Source organism: Culex pipiens, chromosome 2, assembly GCF_016801865.2.
Source record: "Culex pipiens pallens isolate TS chromosome 2, TS_CPP_V2, whole genome shotgun sequence".
Classification (NCBI taxonomy): domain Eukaryota; kingdom Metazoa; phylum Arthropoda; class Insecta; order Diptera; family Culicidae; genus Culex; species Culex pipiens.
The window spans coordinates 170,089,056-170,111,590 of record NC_068938.1 but is presented as its reverse complement, the minus strand read 5'-3'; the positions used below and the strand labels follow the sequence as shown (position 1 = coordinate 170,111,590).

General features: G+C 34.5%; 2 protein-coding genes across 5 annotated transcripts in view; one reads left to right on the top strand and one right to left on the bottom strand.

The window, feature by feature from the left end:
* LOC120426849 (transcriptional activator protein Pur-alpha-like) overlaps positions 1-22,535 on the bottom strand; it is a 125,649-nt gene that overhangs the window by 5,162 nt on the left and 97,952 nt on the right. For 2 of the 4 annotated variants that reach the window (XM_052707371.1, XM_039591639.2), the window contains exons 2-3: positions 19,789-20,158; positions 8,251-9,125 (exon numbers count right to left, since the gene is read on the bottom strand). The gene's annotated coding sequence lies outside the window, so the exon portion shown is untranslated. The remainder of the gene's footprint in view (positions 1-8,250; positions 9,126-19,788; positions 20,159-22,535) is intronic. The other 2 variants (XM_039591641.2, XM_039591642.2) reach the window with 2 other exon arrangements.
* The window catches only part of LOC120427346 (cationic amino acid transporter 2-like), a 118,483-nt gene that overhangs the window by 35,250 nt on the left and 60,698 nt on the right, over positions 1-22,535 (top strand). The window lies entirely within an intron of this gene.

Here is a 22,535-nt window from a genome sequence, read left to right as displayed (position 1 = left end):
CTGATCTAAATTCTGCTTTTATTCAATGCATTCCCGTTGAAGGGTAAATTGAGTTATATTATTTTTTAATTATGGAAAAATTTCTTTGTTAAACATTACCTGAAAACTTGTTTTGGTAAAATCGCGATAACTCCTATGAATCGCGCTAAAATCCACCAAAATTTGCCCAACAAAAAAAATACGGGTCCAATTGTTTTGATATAATTATTTGTTGAACTGGGTTTAGATTAGGTATTAGCTATTTAAGAAAACATTATCTCTACAGCTTCAAACGCTCTAAACGCAATAAACAATGATATCAGTGATAAAAACAAAGATACAGTCCAGACTCGATTAACCGACGGTTGTTCTACGAATGACTTCACTTCTCTTGTTTTAAGTTTTTCTTGTTTTATTTTTAGTATTTTTATTTGCGTTTATCTTGCTGAGTTTATGATTGTTTTTGGTAGTATTTGGCCTATTCTACCACCCTTATATAGTTGCATTTTGTCTATCTAATTTTTGACGTTTTTACAGCCACTTTTTCATTTTTTGTTTGTTGTTCATATTTTTTGCTATAGAATGGCACCATCATCATTTAAATTGTAAAAAAAAAATGCGTAGTTCTTGTTTCCGACGCTTTTGAAAGATCACATTTTTTGCGATAAGACTCTCTGGGGTTAAAATCTGTGGGTCTATTACCGTAACAAGCAAGATGTCGACTGGTTTTGACAACGGATCCTACTCGCATAGCTTCAGTGAGTGTGGAAGACTACTTTGCTGATGTGTTGGCATGTCCTGGGTCATCCTAGGGAGTCCTAGGTATTAAAGGGGGTCCACGGTTTTTAACCGCACTCATAACCGCATACACACCACTTTTTTTGCTGAAATTCAGTAAAGTTTTACTGAAATTTTCGATTCAGTTATTTAGATTTTACTGAATTCTCAGTTAACTGATATTTGTCACTTCGATAGATGATTTTCTAAAATTTCAGTAAAATGATTGCCAAAACAACTGAAATTTCAGCAAAAGAAACGTCAACTTATTTTGCAATTCAGTAATTTTCTTGTGACAGTTTGACAGATCATTTGCCGAAAATTCAGCAATCGTTGCTGGTAGGGGAAAGTGGGGCAAGTGTAACAAGCTAAGGAAATGCTCGTTATAACCCATTACAAACGTTAAAAAATCTGTCGGATTTATTGGAATCATCTTATTCCAGGTCTTGACTGAGACTTTGATAGAACAAGTTTTTTAAAAATCAGTTTTTTAATGTAAAAAATTGATTTTGAGCAATTCCATGCCAAATAGGGAATCGGTTGTACCCGACCCTCTCCGATTTCAATGAAACTTTGTAGACATGTTATCCTTCGCTTATATAAGCCATTTTTGTGTATATGGAGCCAGTTCCACTCGATAATGACATTTGAGAAGGGCGTAAGTGTTTTAAATATTTTTGTAATTCGGAATTTAAATATTTCTGTATTTCGAAGCCGTTGCATCGTATCAAAAAGTGGTCAAAGACAAACTTGTAGGAAATTTGACGGGCTTTTCGATAAAAATACACTGAAAGAAAAAAACACCCAACTTTTATGAGATTTTTTGTTTTTTAAGTTTAAAAGTCAAATTTGAGGGGGAGCCCACGATTTTTTTTCGTTCAAAATTTTTGTGAAGATAGCCTAAGATGTTACAAAAAGACTCACGAAAAATGCAGGATGGAGCAACTCACCTAAAAAAATACAAAAATCATTTACTGAAACTGTTTTTTTGAAAAGTGCTCTAAACGTCAAAATTTTCAAAAACCGAATACGGGAATCGATTCTCCAGACAATTTTACATAAAAGTCTCCATATTGACCATTGTCCTAAGTCCAATCCTTGTGAAGTTACAGCGGTTTTAAAAATAAAAATGTAGAAAAAATAGGTTTTTTGATGGTTTTTGGCAATTTCTATATGACAGACTTGATTTTTCAGTCTCGTATATATTTTTACCGGAAAGCTCGTCCAATTTCCCATAAGTTTGTCTTTGACCACATTTCAATTGGATGTATGGGCTTACAGATATAAGCTAATTTACTATCCAGGTTACTATACTACACTGAAAAAATATGATGTTTTCAATTATGAGCAATGTAATTAGCTTATATCTGCAAGCCTCTGGCAAGAGGAACAATGCATGAAAAAACATGCTAATTTACTAACAGTTGAACTATTATCACTAAGATACATCAGATTAGGATGTATTTGAAACGTTTCTTTCATTTTTAGATTTAAAAATAATATTTTACTAAAAATTTGACCGTTTTTACGAAAAAAATAAATTACTTAGATAAAAAAAAGTAAATTTTCATGATATTAGTATATTGTGTATGGACAATTTTTTAAACAATTGATTATCAGTTTTTAAGAACTTTTATGTATTTTTTTCACAATAAAATATGTTGCTGCAGCAATTCGTATTTTTTTCCATATTAAAAATCCATATGGTACACTTGCCCCACCTAAACAAGATTGTTTAAAAACTCTCTACAAAAATAACCAAAACATAAATCATACTTTATAATACGTGCAAGTCATTGGTAGGGAAACTACTGGTCTAGGAAAAATAGTATTTTGATAAAATGAGCCTTAAAACGAACCCTAAGCCTTATTTTGTACTTTCCAAATATTATAAGGAAACAAAGGTTTTGAAAAAAACTTCATTCAATATTATGCCCCGTGGCGTTTACGTCGTTTTGGTGGTTATGTGGTACAGTCATCCCACATATTCGGAACACCCACAAATTCGGAACACTTTTGTGATAATTTGTCAATAGCATGCCCAATGCATCTTTTCTGGCGACCCTTCTATTTTTAGGATCTTTATTTGGACATACTCTTGCTATTTCACTTATAAAAGTAGTTCTTTTTGAAAAAAAAACTGCATTTCGAGACTATTTTATTGAGAGCAGCAAAACACTGCCTCTAAATTGCCTGTTCCATAATTGTGGGATGTTATTGTGCTTCCCACAATTGTGGAACACCTGAATTTAACTGATATTTTCACAAAAAAAAAGTTACCATACCATGGATAAAACATCACTAAGCTTGAGTTTCTTTGGTTTCAGTGTGCGAAATCATTATTTTGTAAAAAAAGTTTAGTCCTGGAGAGATCCAAAGTTTGTTTACATTCGTAAGAAAAAAGTGTTCCGAATTTGTGGATTTCAAGGGTCAAAGTAATTCTTCAAAAACTTCATATAAAAGTTAAAATTTGCAGATGTTCGATACAGCATTCGAAAGATCGCAAGAAAAGCTTTCAAATGAAGGTAAAAGCGAATCATTAAGTTCGATTATCGATTTGCTATGATTTTTTGAACATTGGCCGATCTGTAAACCGTTCCGAATATGTGGGATGACTGTAGTAGAATCAGCTAATTGCATTGCTAGCAACAATTCCTCATACTGGAAATAATCAAAATTATAAAAATTACGGCCTTACTAGCGATTGTTCCTCTTGCCCCATATGGTCGTCTTGCCCCACCTTCCCCTATTTCATTATCAAAATTTGATTTTGCTTGTCATTGAAAATATTTCCAGTACTGTTAATTATACATTTATTTCATCAATCGTCCAAACCTAAAAACAGGTGGTTAGCTTCGAGCAGGGATGGAATAATCGCAAAAAAATCAATTTCGCTCGCTAACTTTCTTCACCCGCGAAAGAGAGAGGAGGCAAATCACGCAAAAGAAAATCGCTCCCGAAATTCTTCAAGAAAAATCAATCTGCGAATGATTTTTTTTGTGAATTTCAATTTTGTTTACACACATTGCCCATCTACAAATAGTGACAAGTCATTTTTCGACGTGTGACGTTACACTTGCATGTGTAGTAGTGAAAAAGATGTTCCGCCGAATAATCAAGATGATGTTTTGCCTTCCTCACTGAGGTAAGACTATAATCCTGCTCTAAAATTGAACTTTTTATTTAAAGCTCCAAAACCCACTTTGATGCATACATATCGACTCAGAATCGAAAACTGAACAAATGTCTGTGTTTATGTGTGTGTATGTGTGTGTGTGTATGTGTGTGTGTGTATGTGTGTGTGTATGTGACCAATAATGTCACTCAGTTTTCTCAGCACTGGCTGATCCGATTTTGACCAAACCAGTCGCATTCGACTTGGTTTAGGGTCCCATACGGTGCTTTTGAATTGTTTGAAGTTTCGATAAGTAGTTCAAAAGTTATGTATAAAAATGTGTTTTCGTATATTTTCGGAAGTTATGTTATGCATCGTTAGTTAGGTAATTGAAAGACCTTTCCAACGAGTCCAAAACACTGATAATCCGGCAACCCTGTCTCGAGTTATAACCACTTAAGTGTTATTTATGTACTTTTTTGTAGCCGGATCTCACTTAAATGTATGTAAACAATGTCCGGATCCATCATCCGACCCATCGTTGGTTAGGTAATCGAAAGACCTTTTCAACGAGTCTAAAACATTGAAGATTTGGCACCCCTGTCTCAAGTTCTGACCACTTATGATGCCACTTATGAGCCCTTGAGTGATATGGGTGTTTTTTTGTATTCCGAAACTTAACGAAATTAGACGAAATTTCGAGCCAAACATTTCATTAGGGCACAAAAGCAAAAACCGCGATTCGAGAAAATCGCTTGCAAAAAATGGACAACTTGTTTCAATTCCTATTTAAAAAATAAGCATGACTGATGGTATTTTTACTGATGATTCGATAAAACACACCATTATCCTCAACTCTGCTTTACTGCTTCTTAATTTATGTTGATTTTCGCAATAAAACTCATAATTTTAAAAAATCTCGTTATTAGGCCCATTTAGCTTTCCAAGTGCTGTTCATAATGGGCCCTTTCTAAATGCAATTTCGAAGAGAACTAAAAGGGCACTAAAGCGCTGTCACCGGATTGTTGTTTTGAATGATGTTTATGGGCCCTTTTGTTTAGTTAGAAATAATGAGGAATTCAGTGGAAATTTTGATAATTGGTGAAGTTTTATGATCGAATGGAGCAGATAAGGTATGTGAAACATTAAAATTCTTCAAAAGTGTACTGAACAGCAGCCGCGGGCCGTATTCAATATTGTATTTCGACGAAGTTTTTTTCTGCAGAAACCCTTGGTGAAACGTTAACCAAACTTTGTTTTGAAGTGAATTAGTGTTAAGAATGTATGAAAAGTTCACTTTATAACATAGAAAGTTCCTTAACCACGAAAAACTAACGAAAAAGAAAAGGGCACAATTGAACTTTTTTTCTGTTTTGGAGTGAACATTGTTACGTGCCCTTTTGTTTTTTTGATTTTTTCAATAGGAAATTGTTTGCTATCAATCTGATTCTTGGAGGGCATGTAGGGAGTGTACTATGGAGTGTAATAGTGGAATAATCCCGAATGTTTACTTTTTGGTTTTGTGCCCTAATGAAATGTTTGGCTCGATTTGTGCCCAAACCCATCATATTACATATCACCCATTGTTGGAAAAGAGTGAGGAAGGCACCAACCACATAGGTGGATTAAGTTAGTTTTTTTTTCGATTTCTTTTACCTTTCGTGCGCAAGAGAGGAGAGCATGCTCTCTTCGGATTTTTTCTCTTGATGAACGTCCAAAGATTTTCTTTTGATGATGATTATTCCATCGCTGGTTCAAACGGATAGAAACAAGAGAAGTCATGTTTCATTCCTTAGCAGACATAACAGGTTTCCAAAAAAGTGTGATCAAAATAAACTCTCTTTCTAAAATCCCCCGGGACTGTAAGGGCGTAGCCTTGGATCACAGTAAAAATAGTAAATCTTTCCCAGTTCCTGAGGGGAACACCCTTGAAGAGTATCGGGGCCGGCATTTACAAAGCGGATTCAGTGGCAGTTTCATTCTCAACTTAATGTTAACATGCTAAGGTTAATGTTAACATTCCATAGGTCGTCTCCCTAAGGTGTCATGATAAGGTCCAGTTTGTGACGATACACTACCTTCCCTTTACTAAGCAATCGATTCCAGATGGGAAAAGATCACACGTTGTGTTGGTCCGAGCCGGGATTTGAACCCCGATCTTTCGCTTACGAGGCGGAAGCGTTACCACTGGGCTACGTGGCTCAGTCAGCAAGAAAGTGCTGGCCACACACACCGTGTTTGGATCACAGTGCATAAATTTAATTTAACTTTCAGATATTTTTGAATGTACTGGGCAACAGTCAAGTTGTCTAAGAATATTGAATTGAACGATTTGGCAGCACCTTTAATAGCTGTTACGACGTATTGCAACAACTAATGATAATTAGTGTTGTTTTGAAAAAAGCGTTGGTAAGTTTTCAAGGTGACTGTAATGAAGGTGATTCTGGGGACCATTAACCCAAAGCTTCCACATAAATCTTTATGGAATGCAATCATTTTTCTCATTTTATTGCATGATGTTATTCAACATTAGGTGCCCGATGGATTTATCTCCACTCACCCCAAAAAAACAACCTCTGAACATTTCAGACAGAATCAGACATCTTATCAGTTTGAATTCTGTAACAACTTTTCAATAGGGCGAAACCCTCAGATGTAAACAAACTGAGTTTTTGTCAGAATCATATAAAGCGAACAAAACTGATTCTAAAACACCCTCCATCATCACAAAATTCCGAAAATACGTAGTTTTACAAGCAAAAAACAAAAGGGCTAATCAACAACATCAATCAAAACAAACCAATTTGAGTTTCCGCCCTTGTGTTTGTATCCAATCACGAGGGGCGAATGTAGTGTTTTCTGCAAGTTCCGACGTATATTTAGAAACACTAAATTTTCGTTATAATTTAGTGTATTTTAACCTGACAATCCTCAAAATGGATCAAAATGTATGTATTTGATGTCTCTGACCACAATTCCCCAACAAACATAGATTTGTATGATCCTAAATACATAACTTTTTAATTTTAATTATTGTAGTATCGGATCTGGTCTGGATTCACAATCTAGATATGAAGGTCCATAATTTACCGGTTCTTGGGACATCCGGGGATTCTGGGTCGAGCAGTTGCAGGACAAAAAGTTAGTGTAGGGAGGTTTAGGAGGAATACCGTACAAAATCATCGCCTCGATTGAGAAGGCAGGATGGTGGCGCGGGGTGGCCTAGTCGTCAGGTGCCATGTCTCCCACTTCCGGCGGGGACACCCCAAGGAACGTCACTTCAATACATACCACATCGTCAAACCAACTTGCTACTTACGGTGTATCCTGGCTCAACGAGAATTGGCCTGAATCGGACTCCTTATGAAGGCTTTCTAGACCAATTTTTTATCACTGAGGTTGCAAATATCACTGTATTATCACTGACTGTAACGTTTCACAATGATAAAACAGTTGTTTCACCACTTTTTTCTTTAAAACCCCGAAAAGTGAACAAAAACCAAAAGGGCGAATCTGTTGTTTACTTTTGCTTTGTGGCGTAACCTGACGGGCTAAACCGTTGTTTTGGTTGAGTGGGTGGCGAATACGGTGGGGCGAAAATGGAGGCACGCTCTTCAAAAAGGCGTAATTTGTTTTTCTCAATTTTTAAAAGCAAAAACACCTTAATTAATTTCAAATTGCTCTCTATGATGAAATTATTGCTATTTTCTATTACGTTTTGAAAAAAATGATGGTTTTCATTTTTTTTTGTGGAAATAGGAATTGATCGGAATTGCAAAAATTTGAATGTTGATTTTCCAGAAACGGCAGGATCGTAGGTTTCGCCCTTTTGAAATGTTGTTACTGAATTGTCACCAAACCCGTTTTTCAAGAACAAATTCTACAAATTTCAATAACAAACATCAACAAAATCCATCCGGAGTAATCACTTGCATGTCACACATCCCCCAGTTAAACGGACCAATAACCTCGCCTCCCTGTGTTACTTTTATCAACAAACATCCTCACCGCTGTGACCGTAGTTAACCTCGGCCAAAATTTGCCACCATAACGAAACCATTGAACCTTTGCTTATGCAGCATCGATTTTACACCATTAGGGTATGCCACACCACCGACCGCTGAGAGGTAAAAGGTGCATGACACGACCCGCGGCGTCCCACAGCCGAGTTGCAACGCGCCACACACAGAAATCAATCCCCTTTCCACTGCGTACACAATTTGCGTAAGGTTCGGCAATACTTTGCAACCGCACGCGACTAATCAAATATAGTCCAGTCCACCTTATGCCGTTCAACCTTCTTTACAGCAACTAATGCTGCTGCTGCTGCCCTTTTAAGATTAGTATGTAGCGCACTACACTCTTGTCCGTACAATTACCTGGCAACGCTGCTGTCGTTAACCTGAGCACTCTTCTCCTCGGCGGATCTCGCTCTCTCCGACCGCTCGGGTTGGTATTTGTGGAGTCACGCCGCGCGAAATCGCTGGTATGCGTTTCGTTCTCTCTCTCTCTCTCTCGTTCTCGCGAGCAATCCCTCACTTTATTCGAACAGATGTTTTACTCGCGTGCGTGCGTGAGTGCGTGAAGAACATGCACGCGCGCGCCACACAAACACACAGCTGCTGCTTTTGTTTCGATCGTTGCTTGTGTGCGCGCCACACTGACACACACTACACAGCTGCCACCCACAATCGGGTTATCCTTTTTCCGTCTTCACCGTGTTTGCCCAATCAATCAATCGCGACAGTTTTCACACTGCATAGCATTTGGCCAGCACTTTCTTCTTTTTTTTTTTTTCGCTTACGGAATGCCAATCTCCCACATTCGTGGACACTCTTCGCGGTCCAGACAACGGGGGACTCACTCACACTCGCACACTCGCTTGGGATATCCAACCAACCCAACGACCTCCTTCCAAGGATCCACCGCGTCTCAGCTGTTTCTGGCGACGACGACGACTTCGTTCTCTCTTTCGCGCTGTGTTTTCCCTCCCGTGCTTCTGACACTGGATCACTGGACGAAAATCGATAGCCCACTCCTGGTACTCTTCAGCTGCTTGACTTTTCCTCTTTTCTACACCTTTTGCGCCTGCTTCTCTACTGCTCCACACACTCAACTCGCTTCTTTATCAACTCCTTTTCCTTTCGTTTCGCTTATTCGACAATCATCTTCACCAGGAGGATATTCACTTCTACAGCAGATTCTTCACCTCAACTCCACCACTCCAAATTGCTGTCCCACTGTACACACTCCTCTAATAACGTTGATGACGACGTCCACGACGACGACGACGACGACGGGGGCCGCGACGTCCGATTGAGATGTCGATGTTATTATTACACACGCCAATCAACGATGATGATGATGCGATACACAATGTGTGCGCGAATTTGACGTTGTTGTTGGTCGCCGTACGTGGGCCACAGCACACACACACACAGTCGTTAAGATACACAATTTTCCACAGTCATCCAGCAGTAGATTGATTCGAGGTTTCGTCGACGATTTTTGGCAGTCCCAAAAAGCAGAATATCGCGACATCAGGACAGGAACAGCCGGATCCAGCACCACCGGAGGAAGAGAAGAGAAAGAGGAAAATATGACTTTAGTAAAAATGAATCAATTGTAACCAAATAGGTAGCTATTGGGAATGACAGACAAAGATTGCATGGTGTTGGCTAAACGCTAAATTTAGCCAAATTACAGAAAAAGACGGTTTTCATACCAAAACCACCACTTAAAATCCGGTCCATTTTCGATCTTAAGGGGAGAGTGCATGGCCCGGGAGCGCTTTTTTGCTCATCATGGCAGTGCTGCCAGTAAATCAAGTTTGGTTTTTATTAACTCAAATTAATTTTTAGATTTTTTTTATGTTGATTGATCTCAAATTTTGTGAAGAGTCTATGTTGATCATTTTCATGACCGAGTGGCCACTTGTCCACTCAGGAACCGGTTCCGTCGGATTCCGTGAATCCGGGTGCGGTCATTTGGTGGATTGTTTCAATCCTAATCATGTTACATATCAAATTCCATGAAATTTGTAAGGAATTATTTTTGACCACTTTCATGACCAGGTGACCACTTGTCCACTCCGGAACCGGTTCCGTCGGATTCCGTGAATCCGGGTGCGGTCATTTGGTGGATTGTTTCGATCCCAATCATGTAACATATCAAATGCCCTGAAATTTTGTTAGGAATTATTTTTGACCGCTTTCATGACCAGATGGCCACTTGTCCACGCTGGAACCGGTTCCCATTTGTCCACTCCGGAACCCGTTCCGTCGGATTCCGTGAATCCGGGTGCGGTCATTTGGTGGATTGTTTCAATCCTAATCATGTTACATATCAAATTCCATGAAATTTTGTAAGGAATTATTTTTGACCACTTTCATGACCAGGTGGCTACTTGTCCACTCCGGAACCGGTTCCGTCGGATTCCGTGAAACCTGTGTTTGATAATTTACAATTTTATAATTTTATAATTTTATAATTTTATAATTTTATAATTTTATAATTTTATAATTTTATAATTTTATAATTTTATAATTTTATAATTTTATAATTTTATAATTTTATAATTTTATAATTTTATAATTTTATAATTTTATAATTTTATAATTTTATAATTTTATAATTTTATAATTTTATAATTTTATAATTTTATAATTTTATAATTTTATAATTTTATAATTTTATAATTTTATACTTTTATAATTTTATAATTTTATAATTTTATAATTTTATAATTTTATAATTTTATACTTTTATAATTTTATAATTTTATAATTTTATAATTTTATAATTTTATAATTTTATAATTTTATAATTTTATAATTTTATAATTTTATAATTTTATAATTTTATAATTTTATAATTTTATAATTTTATAATTTTATAATTTTATAATTTTATAATTTTATAATTTTATAATTTTATAATTTTATAATTTTATAATTTTATAATTTTATAATTTTATAATTTTATAATTTTACAATTTTATAATTTTATAATTTTATAATTTTATAATTTTATAATTTTATAATTTTATAATTTTACAATTTTATAATTTTATAATTTTATAATTTTATAATTTTATAATTTTATAATTTTATAATTTTATAATTTTATAATTTTATAATTTTATAATTTTATAATTTTATAATTTTATAATTTTATAATTTTATAATTTTATAATTTTATAATTTTATAATTTTATAATTTTATAATTTTATAATTTTATAATTTTATAATTTTATAATTTTATAATTTTATAATTTTATAATTTTATAATTTTATAATTTTATAATTTTATAATTTTATAATTTTATAATTTTATAATTTTATAATTTTATAATTTTATAATTTTATAATTTTATAATTTTATAATTTTATAATTTTATAATTTTATAATTTTATAATTTTATAATTTTATAATTTTATAATTTTATAATTTTATAATTTTATAATTTTATAATTTTATAATTTTATAATTTTATAATTTTATAATTTTATAATTTTATAATTTTATAATTTTATAATTTTATAATTTTATAATTTTATAATTTTATAATTTTATAATTTTATAATTTTATAATTTTATAATTTTATAATTTTATAATTTTATAATTTTATAATTTTATAATTTTATAATTTTATAATTTTATAATTTTATAATTTTATAATTTTATAATTTTATAATTTTATAATTTTATAATTTTATAATTTTATAATTTTATAATTTTATAATTTTATAATTTTATAATTTTATAATTTTATAATTTTATAATTTTATAATTTTATAATTTTATAATTTTATAATTTTATAATTTTATAATTTTATAATTTTATAATTTTATAATTTTATAATTTTATAATTTTATAATTTTATAATTTTATAATTTTATAATTTTATAATTTTATAATTTTATAATTTTATAATTTTATAATTTTATAATTTTATAATTTTATAATTTTATAATTTTATAATTTTATAATTTTATAATTTTATAATTTTATAATTTTATAATTTTATAATTTTATAATTTTATAATTTTATAATTTTATAATTTTATAATTTTATAATTTTATAATTTTATAATTTTATAATTTTATAATTTTATAATTTTATAATTTTATAATTTTATAATTTTATAATTTTATAATTTTATAATTTTATAATTTTATAATTTTATAATTTTATAATTTTATAATTTTATAATTTTATAATTTTATAATTTTATAATTTTATAATTTTATAATTTTATAATTTTATAATTTTATAATTTTATAATTTTATAATTTTATAATTTTATAATTTTATAATTTTATAATTTTATAATTTTATAATTTTATAATTTTATAATTTTATAATTTTATAATTTTATAATTTTATAATTTTATAATTTTATAATTTTATAATTTTATAATTTTATAATTTTATAATTTTATAATTTTATAATTTTATAATTTTATAATTTTATAATTTTATAATTTTATAATTTTATAATTTTATAATTTTATAATTTTATAATTTTATAATTTTATAATTTTATAATTTTATAATTTTATAATTTTATAATTTTATAATTTTATAATTTTATAATTTTATAATTTTATAATTTTATAATTTTATAATTTTATAATTTTATAATTTTATAATTTTATAATTTTATAATTTTATAATTTTATAATTTTATAATTTTATAATTTTATAATTTTATAATTTTATAATTTTATAATTTTATAATTTTATAATTTTATAATTTTATAATTTTATAATTTTATAATTTTATAATTTTATAATTTTATAATTTTATAATTTTATAATTTTATAATTTTATAATTTTATAATTTTATAATTTTATAATTTTATAATTTTATAATTTTATAATTTTATAATTTTATAATTTTATAATTTTATAATTTTATAATTTTATAATTTTATAATTTTATAATTTTATAATTTTATAATTTTATAATTTTATAATTTTATAATTTTATAATTTTATAATTTTATAATTTTATAATTTTATAATTTTATAATTTTATAATTTTATAATTTTATAATTTTATAATTTTATAATTTTATAATTTTATAATTTTATAATTTTATAATTTTATAATTTTATAATTTTATAATTTTATAATTTTATAATTTTATAATTTTATAATTTTATAATTTTATAATTTTATAATTTTATAATTTTATAATTTTATAATTTTATAATTTTATAATTGAGGGGTAAGCGTTGTTTCCTCTCACCCAGTCGGCCTGGGTTCGATCCCAGAAGGTCCTGGTGGGATTTTTCGAGACGAGGTTTAGGAAGTAAATGTCGGCCCCTGTCTATCCTAAAGGTTAGGTCGTTTGCTCAGTCCAGGTGTCGCTTCCTGGGTCCTGTCTCGGTGGAGTCACAGGTAGGCACACATATGGAAGTAATGTAAGCAAATTTGGTAACTCTGTTTGAATTTGACAACATTTCGACAAAATCGTCTATTTTTTTCAATTTCGAACAACAATGTTATCGATTTTGAAAACATTTGCAACGAAATCGACAAAAATGTTGACGATTTTCAAATAATTTCCAGGTTGTCGAATTCATCAACACAGAGTTACCGGTTTTACTTACAGGATTTCTATCCGTGCAGTTGGACTCGCAATCCAAAGGTCGTCAATTTGAATCCCAGGGTGGATGAAAGCTTAGGTGTAAATAAAGGTTTGCAATTACTTCAACAATCAAGCATTCGGACACCTAGTTTCAAATAGGAATCTCGGAATCGAGAACGCCAAGTCACAGTGGGATAAAATCCGGAAAAGGCAATTACGTCCACAATGCGGCTGGTTCCCCAAGTTCGGCCAAGAAATTTGTTATGTAAAAAAGTCGATTGGTCAAAAATAATTCCTTTCGAAATTTCATGACATTTGATATGCAGCATAATGACGTTCGGAACAATCCGCCAAATGACCGCACACGGGTTCCACGGAATCCGGCAGAACCGGTTCCGGCGAAGCCAAGTGGCCACCTGGTCATGAAAATGATCAAACTCATTTCCTTTCGAAATTTCATGGCATTTGATATGCAGCATAATGAGGTTCGGAATAATCCGTCAAATGACCGCACACGGGTTCCACGGAATCCGGCAGAACCGGTTCCGGTGAGGCCAAGTGGCCACCTGGTCATGAAAGTGGTCAAAAATAATTCCTTTCGAAATTTCATGGCATTTGACATGCAGCATAATGAGTTTCGGAACAATCCGCCAAATGACCGCACACAGGTTCCACGGAATCCGGCGGAACCGGTTCCGGTGAGGCCAAGTGGCCACCTGGTCATGAAAATGGTCAAACTTATTTCCTTTCGAAATTTCATGACATTTGATATGCAGCATAATAATGTTTGGACCAATCCACCAAATGACCGCACACAGGTTCCACGGAATCCGGCAGAACCGGTTCCGGCGAAGCCAAGTGGCCACCTGGTCATGAAAATGATCAAACTCATTTCCTTTCGAAATTTCATGGCATTTGATATGCAGCATAATGAGGTTCGGAATAATCCGTCAAATGACCGCACACGGGTTCCACGGAATCCGGCAGAACCGGTTCCGGTGAGGCCAAGTGGCCACCTGGTCATGAAAGTGGTCAAAAATAATTCCTTTCGAAATTTCATGGCATTTGACATGCAGCATAATGAGTTTCGGAACAATCCGCCAAATGACCGCACACAGGTTCCACGGAATCCGGCGGAACCGGTTCCGGCGAGGCCAAGTGGCCACCTGGTCATGAAAATGATCAAACTCATTTCCTTTCGAAATTTCATGGCATTTGAATGCAGCATAATGAGGTTCGGAACAATCCGCCAAATGACCGCACACGGGTTCCACGGAATCCGGCAGAACCGGTTCCGGTGAGGCCAAGTGGCCACCTGGTCATGAAAATGGTCAAACTTATTTCCTTTCGAAATTTCATGACATTTGATATGCAGCATAATAATGTTTGGACCAATCCACCAAATGACCGCACACAGGTTCCACGGAATCCGGCAGAACCGGTTCCGGCGAGGCCAAGTGGCCACCTGGTCATGAAAATGATCAAACTCATTTCCTTTCGAAATTTCATGGCATTTGATATGCAGCATAATGAGGTTCGGAATAATCCGTCAAATGACCGCACACGGGTTCCACGGAATCCGGCGGAACCGGTTCCGGTGAGGCCAAGTGGCCACCTGGTCATGAAAGTGGTCAAAAATAATTCCTTTCGAAATTTCATGGCATTTGATATGCAGCATAGTGAGGTTTGGACCAATCCGCCAAATAACCGCACACAGGTTTCACGGAATCCGGCGGAACCGGTTCCGGCGAGGCCAAGTGGCCACCTGATCATGACAGTGGCCAGAAACATTTCCTTTCAAAATTTTAAAATTAAAAAAATGAGTTCATTTGAGGAAAAAAAATGTTTTTTGTTCAAGTCACATTCCTCAAAACTTTATTCAATCTCGTTGGAAAACAATCTGGCAGCACTTCCTTTTCAAGCGCTTTGCTGTGTCAAAACGTAAACATTCCAACATAAATGAAATTGATTTTTTTTTACAAAATGGATAGTTCTGTAAGTTTTTGGTATACAATGGTATACTTTCTATACATCAAATTGAAGGGAATTGTCTAAACTAAAACCTGTCGGGACCAGTTTTCCCAAAAAATGGTTTTGTTTTCTGCTACACGAAGGGGAACTTGGCAAAAATGTTACGTTCATCAAAAGTTGTTTACAAAATACATATTTCTATGAGCTAGAGATTACCAACAAAGCTCATATTTGCACAAGACATACTCTGAAATGTCCTCTAGGCCCGGTCGGGATTAGTTTTGCGAAAACTTTAAACGTTTTCGAGAAATTTGAATTTTAGTAAAAAGTTCCCGGGTGATGCACTCAATCGTTAATTAAACTTGTAGAAAATTTTTCGGTCTTTTGAATAAAAATGGTTTGAAAAAATTAAAGGTATATATACTCTCATTTTGGTATCTTAAAAAATACAGGAACAATCGATGTAATTTTTAATTCACCCCTTGAAGTATTTTCTTCTAAATAATGTTCAACAAATTTTGACTCTCACCCAGTCGGCTTGGGATCCCAGACGGTCCCGGTGGCATTTTTCGAGACGAGATTTGTCTGACCACGCCTTCCGTCGGATGGGGAAGTAAATGTTGGCCCCAGTCTAACCTAAAGGGTTAGGTCGTTAGCTCAATCCAGGTGTAGGAGTCGTCTCCCTGGGTTCTGTCTCGGTGGAGTCGCTGGTAAGCACGTTGGACTAACAATCCAAAGGTCGTCAGTTCGAATCCCGGTGTAGATAACAATCAAGCGTTCGGGCACCAAGTTTCGAGTAGGAATCTCGCAATCGAGAATGCCAAGGCAATGCTGTAGAGCGAATAAATTCAAACGAAACACCTAAGCGGGAATGAGCGAGTCACAGGACTATGTGAGTGACTCAAAAATTTAGCCAGTTTTATCCAGTCAGTCTTAAGATATCATGACGTATAAAAAAGGTACAAAAACACGCTTATTGTTTTTAATCTAATTTATACACATCCAACAATTTTTTTTTCTTGTTTTTTTTTAAGGTCCAAAATTGCACTTAAATTTTAAATAATTCAAACAGTGTTGCAAGATTTATACCATCTTCACCTAATTTTGTCGTTTGAACAATTTTCTAAAGCATGAAACTTGACTGAGTTTTTTTTTTCAAAAACCTCAATTTCTAGTATCTTTTGAGCAGCATTTCTGGAGATCAAACTTTACCATTTTAATTAGTCATTGGCTGAACCGTTTATTGTTTGAACTTCTATCAAAATTTTCTCTCCCGCGTCCAAACAGCAACTTTTTTTCGTTTCTCTTTTGTGCGGATGTTCGAACACAACCCAAGTTTACGTTGAGTTTCAAACTTTGGTGACTTTGGGTTTGAACTCTGGTGACAACAATAATTGTTGTTTGGTTTGCACGGTTTTCCCGTCTAAACACATAAGACAAATGTTCAAAAACGGGTTCAAACAATTGTTCGGCGAACCCGACCAGGGTTCGATTTCATTGACTGATTTAAATAGATGTACTACAACCCTGCAAAAATAAGAGGTCTTGATCGCAAAATTATTATTTGGTTAAAAATTAAGGTGATTCACGATAAGGGTTTTTTCTGAAATCTAACTTTGTTTTCGATTATTAGTTTCTAATGCTACTCTGCCGTTCTACGCATAATTGTCCCATGTCAGTTTTGGACGATTTTGACTTTATGACATTTTTAAGTTTAGTTTGATGTGTACTTTAAGAAAAACACATCAAATCTGGTACTTTGTTCGGAAACTCATTAAAAACAACACCAAGTCTGTTTGTCCCATCGTTAAACTTCTACGCATAATTGTCCCACCAAGTATGTTCTTACACGGAATCATTAGTTTTACTAAGCATTATGTCTTGTTTACCTGTTGTATAGCAAGAGAATCACAAATAAGGGTGATAAACTGCTAACTGGGGCGATTAGGGACACATAGAGCGAATAGGAACCCACGGGACAATTATGCGTAGAAACGCAGAAATCGGTCGAAAAATTTCAATCGCGTTTTTCTCAGTTGCACTTTTTTGAACATGGGACAATTATGTGTAGAACGGCAGTACTCTTACTGGAATTGCACAACGCTCAAAAGATCTCAAGAGTTTTCCATCTGGAAGTTCGCAATTCGCAATTTTCAGTGTAAGAACGGGCCTTGGCCGATCTTATGCACCAGGTTCCCGACGAACACGCACTGCCCTTACACCTACATCTCACCCTTGCTCTGAGTCAGTACGAGCAACACGCTAGAACACGCTTTGAGTGTTCGTGCCAGGCATGCACACCTTCTTTTCCGGTTACGCATTTTAACTCGGCCGGGGTGGTACATTGCGTAGGGTTTTTGTAAGTATAAGCGCCTAACCATTTATAGTGTGCCTATCAACTTTCATTAAAGCAAAAACTGTTTTATTTTTAGTTTGAATTTAAAAACTAGTTGTTATTTTCCTGTGTATTGTTTTCTCCTGAATCTTTCCTAGTGTTGAGTCGTGTTTATATGTTGCTATTTCTTTTGTCGCGGTGTTTCGTTACAATTTTTGGTCCTAAGCATTTAAGAAAAGTTTTTCAAAAGTACAATAGTAATATTTGTGTTAATCCTTTAACCATTCCATAAATTGAGTAAGGGCTCAAACCTCACTTGTTTGAAAAAAAGGGTGAAGATTGAAAACAATAGGCAGTAAAAGAGAATATATTTTATAAAAATCAAGAATCAATAGTAAGAGAATGATGAGCGTATTTTAAAGAATAAAAATGAGAAGCTGGATGTATTAGATGTAAAATAAGACAATAGTTATTAAATAGAGATACAAAACAAGCTTAGATTATAGTAATGATAATTTATAGGACAGATAAAGAATTATACAAATAAATAAATTCGCAATAAAGTCAAAAAAGATTAGGCAAATGATAAATAGACTTGATATTACTAGTACATTAAGGAAAATTATATTTTTAAGGAAAAAAAACGAAGTTTGTCACAACAGTAAAATCAAATGATTGATGTAACATTCCATTTGAAAATGGAAGAATCAGTGAAGAAGTGAGAATCAGTAGAGCAAAATAAAAATAGGAGATAGGTGGTAGCTGAGAATGAAGAGAAGAGAAACCCCGTTGTGCGATGTTTCAGGTACCTCCACAGCAGTTGACTCAACATACTGCGAATCAAAACAATACCGTCTACAATCACAAATTACTTTCCTTTCCCACATTGTCACGTCCCTTTCTTTTAGCCGTCTCGACTCTGACCCGCGGTGGTCAAAGGTTTACGATCCGTTTCCACAGGCCACCAGCTAGGTCATCATGAAAACCAAGCCAACGTGGAGGTAAGAAAATAGGACACATGCAAGGAACCAGAGCTATACTGTTCTGATCAACATAATTCGGATGATCTAACAGAACTACAAGATCAGTGCCATTGCATGCTCTCAGGTATCAATCCTTGGCCTGCTAAGAGTTTTTCATCTGGAAGTTGAACGTAAATTTCCTTTAAAAATAGAATAACAAAGCACGCGTGCTACACTCAACACACGGTGGTTGGTCACTTTTTCGTTTGACACTTTTTTAGTTTGTACCCCGTTGGTTGGTCAAAGTCAAACTAAAAAGTGACCCCGTTGGTTTGACAACAATGGGTGTCAAATCATCGGGGTTTCAGTGTGTTTAAAGTCTAGTTATAAATGGCAATCAAGTTGATGTGTGAAGTGTGCGTGAGTTTATCATATCGCGAAGAAAGGTGGAACCAAAACTATGCTAAAAACTTGCTAATCGTAGATTGGAAGGAATCTACGACTTTTTTCATAGGAACCCATTAGGTTACACATTTTTGGAAACATTTCTTTGAAAACAAAGAACAAACATTGAAGATTTGGCATTTTTTTAACATCACAAAAAGGCATAATTTTAAAAATCACATTTCAAATCTTCCCCCAATTCCACACCATGCTGGATGATCCCCACACAGCACACAGCGCACACACTCACACGTATGAACTCTTAGCTCTTCGCGAAGTTTGCGTTTCGCTTCACCATCTTCGCGATTATTTTTTTTTTTCGCAGAGTGCTGCTCGTCCATACGTCATTCATTACGTTTTTCGCCTCTTCACATCTGTCTCTCTGTTTCCCACAAAATCACTTCTTTTTTTCTTGGCTCAATCTTTGCCGTGTCTTTTTTTCTCTTCGATACAACTGGGTTTTCTTTGCTTCTACATGCCTACGAGAAGCAGCAAATTTTGCTAACCAGCTTACATTTTGATTTTTCGCGACCGAGACACGGCCACACAGCACACACAATTTCAAGTAACAATATATATAAAATGGAATCAGATTGCTCACTTTGGCACTTGTGTACTGGCGGCTGCACCACTTCTCCTCCCTCTCTCCTCGGTAGCCTCTCAAGTGGCCAAAGTACAATCCGGCTGGCACCACCAGCAGCTGCTGCACGTCGTCCAGATCGATTCCCGTGTCGGATGTTCCATGAAACTAGGCGCCCCCGACGACGACCGACGAACAAAACGCACAGGTGAAATCGACCTGTCCCAGCGATTTGCACACACTTCGGGACGTTCTGGCACTTGGTTGGGGTTCCGTCACGTCGCGTTTTCCAGGCAGTAATATTCCAGCACTTTTTTTTTGCGAATCACTTTACCTTCCAGCTATAGGGCCTGCCTCCGACGACGATGTCCGGGCGCCTTTGTTGAAACGTCTGGAAGTGAGAGGAAAAATCTTTTCTGAAATTGGCAAAGTTCAATCATTTTTCCAACATCTTTTTTTTCTTTCTTTTTGCTTCTGCTGCTGCTGCTCTGTGTGTTACCTTCTTCCTTTGGATTGTCGTTGTATGTCGTCCGTCGATACACTCAGTTCAGCAGCAGAAGGCTACGGCGGAGGCCTTCAGCTCTTATATTTAATATTCTCTCTCACACTCTTGATGTACTCTGTACTCTCTTGACCATACACATGCGAAAGTCGCGAAGGAGCTCACGCCAAAATGCTACACAATCTGAACTGTGTGTTTGGCAGAACAAATCGGAACAAAGATTACAAAACCGTATTAGAGAAGATTACAACCAGTTCGATAAAACATAGGGTAAACATAGTTTACTAACTATTCTAAAGCATTTAATAAAAGCAGTTTGAAATAGCGAGTTCAACTAGATTACTCAATTTGAAGTTCTTAAAACAATCTTTGATCACAGCTGACGTCAAAGTTATGAATTTTTATATTTTTATAGTGTCTCCTTTTATTTTGAAATCAAATGTTTTTCGCTTAGTTGAATTCTTATCCAAAATTCATTTTTGCAATAGTGATATCAAATCCATGGCACCACGGCTTAGCTGTAATGACATGGATCACACATGCTCACACCAACAGTTAGTGTAGGTAATGCCATTCCGTTGTATGTGTCCAGTTTTAAATCAGCAGACGAATTTCTGGTATACTGGCTGGCTGGTTTGGCATTGAGAGACACCACACATTGTATGGTGAAGCTCACGGGGAGGAGGAAAAAAACTGCTCGCCAGCAAAGAACACCAGCGCGACGACTGACAGTGGCATCATCATCCCCATACGCACACTGTCGCACAACTCACATGCTGAATATTTTGGATGTCGACGGAATGGTTGGAAAAATGGGACGTAGAAATGGACAAAATAAGAAAAAGCGATTATACTAAATTTGTTTATGGTAACCAAATGAAGACTTACTCATGTTTGTAATGACCCGTCAAAGTTATATGAATCTACAAAAAAATTGGGTCCAGAAATTTTTTTCCTCAAAATTTACAGCGTCTAACCTTGACAAGCTTAAAATCAGGACTGAGTTGTAGGTTAGTCGTCGACTAACAAGTTCTTTAACAAAAATGTCGCAATCCTTAAACAATTTGACGCCGTCAGTAGGGCCCAAGAGAAACTTTGCATTTTGCAAATTTGCCAAGTTGCCGATTTGTGCTACGCCTTCATGAAAATGATATAGCGCCCTCAGGAGGCTCCAGGGCGCCCAAAACGCAAATTTTTGCTAATAAAAAAGAGAGCCTGAGGGAGGTTAAAATAAATATTCTAATTATGTCTAGATATCTCATATAGTGTTGCCAAATTATAATAATTTAGTGTTTCTGCCAATAATTTAGATTTTCTCTTTCTCTCCAACTCCGCGTTAAAACTTCCACACTTTCCAGATCATCCTCTACTTGGTTCAAATAACGTGCAGGTGACCAGGTCTTAAGGTCTTGTGGAATCTAACTAGGTACGACTACCGGAGATGATGCGTCTCCGAATTTCTCTACAGCAGTTGTTGTCCGACGTTACCAACAATCCGAGGTACACAAACTTCTTCACAACCTCGAACTCGTCTTCGTCTATCGTCACGCTCGGTCCTATCTATGCGAGCCCTAAGCGACTTGGTTCCTCCTGCCAGCAGATACTTCGTCTTCGCTACATTCAACCTCAATCCAACATTCTCCGCTTCCCTCACTTCAACAATTTGATAATGCTTGAATATTGTAGAAAATTTTCCGTAGAAAATGTTCGATTCGGTCATAAAATTTATCCAAATATTTGAGATCCAAAAATGCTTAGAATTAACACACAAGTGCTCATAACTTTCAATACGGATTTTAGATCTTCAAAATTAAGAGCTTTCAAATACCTTCCTGAAACATGATAAAATTACCGTCATCTGGGGCGAATCGGGACTACAATCTGAATAGGGACAGCAGTTTACAGAGCACTTAAAGCCTTTAAATTTGGAAACAGATGTACACAATGTCATTTTGTTGGTCTGAGTCTGTTCTAATCAAAACCAATCAGAACAATCACAATATTGTGCAGCAACATTGTTAAAACTGCTGTCCCAATTCGCTCCATGTGTCCCGATTCGCCCCAGTTGACGGTACCATTCCCATACCAACATATAAATTTGTTATTGCATGAAAGACGAATGGTTCCTTTTAATTTTCATATCAGCCGAATTTAAGGCAGGCAGTGTACCCTAAATCAACTGCTCAAAATTTAAATGTTTTGAAATCACCACCCCAAATTTTGGGGAGGTTAAAATAAAAAATCTTTAAGATGCTCCACCTGGCAT